Source organism: Euphorbia lathyris, chromosome 3 (genome assembly GCF_963576675.1).
Source record: "Euphorbia lathyris chromosome 3, ddEupLath1.1, whole genome shotgun sequence".
In the NCBI taxonomy this organism is placed as follows: Eukaryota; Viridiplantae; Streptophyta; class Magnoliopsida; order Malpighiales; family Euphorbiaceae; genus Euphorbia; species Euphorbia lathyris.
Genome location: NC_088912.1, coordinates 3,142,342 through 3,148,484, shown reverse-complemented (window position 1 = coordinate 3,148,484; position 6,143 = coordinate 3,142,342).

Sequence of the window (6,143 nt, the reverse complement as noted above, 5' to 3'; positions counted from 1 at the left end):
GGTTTCTTGAGGTCAAGGTTCTTAATCTCCCTTTCCGTCACTCAGACCATTGCCCTATCCTCATTAATTTGGTCAAAGGAAATCGGCTGAAAGGTAATAGACCTTTTAAGTATCTGGTGGTTTGGGAGTCTCACCCCGAGTTTAAGGATTTCGTTAAAAGCAATTGGCATCCCCACTCTGATGTTATCCTCGCTATTGAGGAATTCAGGAGGAATGTGGCTGTTTGGAATAAAAATACTTTTGGTCATATTATCAGGAGGAAGAACAAACTCTTGAGGAGAATGGAAGGTGTTCAGCATTGCTTGGAGGTTCGTTTTGATCATAGCCTGAATGGTCACCTAAGAGCTCTTCAGAATGAGTTGGAAGCTGTGCTTTGACAGGAAGAGCTTCTGTGGTTCCAGAAATCTAGGAAGGCTTGGATTCAAGACGGGGACCGGAATACCAGGTTTTTTCACCTCTCAACGATCATTAGGAGACAGCGAAATAGGATCGAGGCTATTAAAGACGCCAGTGGTGAGTGGATTTTTGAGGAGGAGGACATTCGGCGCCTTGCCCTTGATTTCTACAAGGACCTGTTTAGAGAGGAAGCTGTGGACCTAGAGAGTGCCCACTCTGGCATTTCCTTTCCTCGTTTGGGGGAGGATGCTATTAATAATGCTTTCCATCCCATTGAGCTTAAAGAGATTGATCTGGCCTTCTCCAGCATCGGTTCCACTAAGGCTCCTGGTATTGATGGTATCCCCGCTAGTTTCTATCATAAACACTGGGACACTGTTAAAGAGGGTATATACAGCTTTGTGTTAGGTTTCTTTGGTGGTTCGAACGATATCAGTTTGGTTAATAAAACCCTCCTTGTCTTGATTCCTAAGGTTGCCAAGCCTTCTTCCTTTCTCCAGATGAGACCCATCAGTCTTTGTAATGTCTTGTATAAAGCTATTACTAAGATTGTGGCTAATAGAATCCGGAAGATCCTTCCGGATATTATCAGCCAAAATCAAGGGAGCTTTATTCCTGAAAGACAATTGATGGATAACGTTGTTATTGCCCAGGAGGTTGTCCATTCTATGAAGATTAAGAAAGGTAAGAAAGGGATCGTGGCTCTCAAGCTGGATCTGGAGAAAGCCTATGATAGGTTGAACTGGAGCTTTCTTCTGGATAGTTTAGCCAAAGCTGGTATCCCGGAGAACTGGAGGAATTTGATTGGAAAGTGTATCTCCTCTCCTGTTTTCCAGGTTATGATCAATGGGGATATGTCGGATGAGTTCTCTCCATCTAGGGGTATTCGTCAAGGGGATCCTATGAGCCCCTTCCTTTTTGTTATCGCCATGGAAAGATTGTCTCACCTGATCCAAGAGGCGGTGAGCAAAGGGACTCTCCACCCTGTTTCCATCAACAGACATTGCCCCCCTGTTACCCATTTACTCTTTGCTGATGATGTCATGCTTTTTGTGGAGGGTAATGAGGAACAAATTAAGGTTGTGATGGATATCCTCGACTGCTTTTGTGAGGCTTCTGGCCAGAAGATTAACATCCATAAATCCCATATGCTTTATTCCAAGAATATGGATAATAGCTTGTGTAGAAGACTGAGTGAGATGTCTGGCATTCCCCTGACTCAATCGTTTGGGAAATACCTTGGGGTCCCTCTTTATAGTGACAGGATGTCCAAAGCCTCTTTTAAAGACATTTTGGACAAATCTAACGGTTTGTGTGCTAGCTGGAAAGCTAATTCTCTTTCTCTTGCAGGTCGTCTTACTTTAATCCAGTCTATCAACTGCGCTGCTCCAAATCACATCATGCAAGCCTGTAAGCTCCCTGAGCCGGTCCTCAACGACCTTGATAAAATTAATCGGCGTTTTCTGTGGGGAGAGTCTGGGGATGGGAGGAAGATTCACCTGGTCCCTTGGAAGGAAGCCTGCCAGCCTAAGAGCAGGGGGGGTCTTGGTATAAGGCAAGCTAAGGACAATAATAAAGTCCTGTTAATGAAGCTTCTTTGGAGAATGTGGCAATCCCCTTCCTCCCTTTGGGTTCGTCTTCTGTGCGGCAAGTATAGGAAAGATAGAATCTTTGGTGGCCCGAAGGAGAGGGTTGTCAGCTGTTCCTTCCTCTGGAAAAGGCTTAGTGCTGTTTTTGCTGAGTTCTGTACGGGGATTGGCTTGGATGTGGGTAATGGGAGATCCATTAGTTTCTGGTATGACACCTGGATTGGTGACAAACCGTTGATTGAAGTGTGCATCACCCCTCCGCCGAATGATCTCCTCTCCTGGAGAATTGTTGATGTGGTGGAGTCGGAGGGAGACTGGATCTGGTCTAAGTTCGACTCCTTTCTTAGCCTGGAGACTCTCCTTAATATTAGAGGTGTGAAGATTAGTAATCAGGAGGAGGATAAGGACAGACACTACTGGGCCTTGACTAATAATGGTTCTTATTCTTGCAAATCGGCCTATGAAGCTTTTACCCCTAATAGGGCTGATCCTCCATTGGAAATCTGGAAGTCCATTTGGGCCCTCAAAGTCCCCTACCGCATTAGGAGTTTCCTATGGCTGGGAGTCAAAGACAGGATCCTCACGAATGCAGATAGACACAGAAGGCACTTGGCTGTATCTGGTGCCTGTAGCAGATGCAGCGGCCATGTGGAAACCTTATGCCATGCTTTGAGGGATTGCCTGAATAGTAGAAAGGTTTGGGAAGGGGTCCTTCCTCACCACATCCTTCCTTCCTTTATGGGGTTCTCTGATATTGACTGGTTCTCTGAAGGCGTTAATGGGAATTTGTTGGCCAGTATGGAGCACGGGGCTATTCTCTTCGCTATTATTTGTCACCAAATGTGGAAATGGAGGAATGAAGAGTTATTTGCTGAGAAGACTGTCTTTATTCCTGACCTCCGGTTTTACTTCTCGAAAAAAATATCTGTTATTACAAAGAGTTTTGAAGGAGAGCCCCTGGTTCACCCCTCCCCGGTTAAAGAGGTCTAGTTAGTTGGTTGGAGGAAGCCCAGGGAAGGGGTTGTCAAGTTGAATACGGATGGCTCCTGCCTTAGTAATGGCAGAATTGCTGCTGGTGGAGTTCTTCGGGATGCTGGTGGCGCCTGGCTGGCTGGGTTTACCCATAACTTAGGTACGGGCTCCTCCTTTACTGCGGAGCTCTGGGGGATCTTGTCTGGCATTAAACTCGCCATTCGCATGGGTGTTAAAAGACTTTCGGTGGAGTCTGACAATTTGGAGGCTATCAACAGGATTTCGGATAGACAGGCTGTTTGTCTTAAGAGTCAGAATCTCATTAAAGCCATCTTGAGGCTTCGTCTTGCCTTCGATTCTCTTACCTTCTCCCATATTTATAGGGAGCAAAATCGTGTCGCGGATCGCTTGGCAGCTGCTGGGCATGGGGGGATGTTAGGTGTTTCTACCCTTTCCGTTCCTCCTTCTTTTCTGTTACCTTCTCTTCTTGAGGATAGGATTGGGGTCAGTCTTCCTAGACTGATCCCGGGTTAGGTTTTTGTTTGTTTGTTTTTTTCTTCCCTTCTTACCAAAAAAAAATGGAAAAACGCAAATAATTTTTTAGGATTAATTATAATTTGGCCTGATGTTGTCAATTTTGGTCATTTTGCCCCATTAACTTATGGAACGACCTATTTGTCCCCTCAACTATTTAAAAGTGATATTAGCAACCCACTATTTTCATTATAACGGAAACAAAATGAAATTCCAACATTAGTACAAGTGTTCATGGAAGTATTGGAACCAGCATGCATATATATAACCTCATTTGCAGCTTGTTTTAGTAGTGCATAACCATATTTGCAATTTTTACAAGAAAACTTGTGTATTGTCTATACTAACCTCATTTGCATCTTATTTTAATAGTGCACAGCCTTTTTTTATTATGACCATGGTGCTTGCAATGAGAAATGTCATAATTGTTTCCGTTATAATGAAAACAGGGGGTTGCCAATACCACTTTTAAATAGTTAAAGGGGCAAATAGACCGTTCCGTATGTTCAGGGGGCAAAATGACTAAAAGTGACAAGTTCAGGGGGCTGCGTATGGTTTAGGCCTAAATAATTACTCTTTGATTTGACCGATTTACAGACCGGTATTTATGGTATTTTTTTGCAAACATAATTCAATAGTTTGCAAAATTTTGCAAACATAATTCTATTGTTTGTAAAATTTTGTATTTGAATTCATTTTGTCAGAATTTAGTCGATAAAGACCTCGAAATGAAAAATTTCAAGAGTTAAATCATATTTTAAGCAACTTTAATTCTTCAACTTTTTAGGTTTGAGGTCATTTAGGTGTTGTTTTTTTATGAGAAATAACTATAATATTTAAAGAGGGAAAAATCTAAACATGATGATTTTGAAAAATTAAATGGTTTCATAGTAAATATGATACTAAACAACTTTGATTTTTGAAAAATTTCATTTTGAGGTCGTTATCGGTTAAATTTGGTAAAATAAAAAACATATAGAATTTTACAACCACAAGGTTGTGTTTGCAAAAAATACTATAAATATCGATTTGCAAATCGACCAAACTACAGGGTATTTATTTGTAATTAACCCTAATTTTTTTATAGGCGTGAAGCTGAATAATACTTTAAGCGTATTCTATTTGCAATGTCATCTTTAAAATAAAGGTATAAGAGCATCTCCAACATCCTCTTAAAGTGACTCTTAAGTTAAAATTTGAGGAGTGAGAATTAAAAAATCAGCTCCAACAGCCTCTTAGTAGCTCCTCAAATCACTAAGAGCCTCTCTATCCTCTCTATTAATAGAGAGTCTCTCTCCACCTCTTAGTGTCTCTTAATTTATTTTTTATTAATAATTTATTATTAAGGACTCTCTTTCCTCACACTATTGGTAAATATAATAACCATTAATAATTTTAATAATAAACTAATAAATAAGGAGTGAATATAAAGAGTATTGTTGGAGATGATATGTCTTAGTCACTCTTAAATCACTAAGAGTCAATTATTTATATTATTTTTAGAGAGTACACTAAGAGTCTCTTAAAGATACTCTAAAATAATTAGTTAAAATGATGGCATGATTTGTTAAAATAAACTGGTTACTTGTTGTTGTTGCTAACGCACTGTTGGTTTGTAGTTGTTTAATTATTAGTGTTTAGAAAAATTATATTGAACTGTTTGATGCTAGTATTAAAATATCCAATATAGACATATTTTAAATTAATTAATAAATGATTATAAAATAAAAAATATGTTACATAAATTAATAAAAATAATCTAAATAAAAATATAAATTTATTGAACGCAAAACAAACCTTGTTTTTTCGGTAAATATGTTATAGAAATAGAAATGATGTTAAAAAAGAAACATATTTTGTTGAAATACGAATGATAATTTTGTCAAAAACAAATAATTACAAATAGTTGTTCATGAAAAGTTCCAAAAAGAATTTTTGGTAAAAAGCTTCAAAATGTTGTAATTTTCAGAAAAATTGTTAAACGTGGCGGTTATATAAACTTAATGAAACGCTATATTTCATGGAATTTGAATGAAACGCTAAACGTTTTTCCGAAAAGCTGAAATAAATATTTTACTAAATTCCCTTCATAAATGTATATATATAATAAATATATTGATAATATGAAAAATTATATCTAATGTCGATATTCATGAGAAATTTTACTCTAACGTTTATAAGTTGTGCCTGTTGGAATTACTTATTGGAATTGGATCCATAACCACAAGATAAAAAAAAATCATATTAATCCATCAAGATCTAAAGCAGAAGTGTACTTGAATCCATAACGCATCGAATTAAAAAGAATTAGAGACACGTTAGGTTGATTGGTCTTTACACATAAATAAGCTAATATCCATTATATATTGTTTTATCTTCATAAACTAAATTAGATCACTTAATAGACTAATATATCAGGGCCAGCTCTAGGGGGAGGCCGCCTAGGGCCTCCGACCTACGGGGTCTCCAATCGAATTTTTTTTTAATTTGATAATTATTAAAAACATTTATGGTTAAAAGGTATCAAAATTTAGATATATATCAAGAAATAGTGCTAGACTGAATGGTAAAGACATAGTGTAGATGTTTATAAAGGTGAGAGTTTGATGATCCTTTGAATTAGCATTTTTTTCACATTTTCTCTTATTTTTT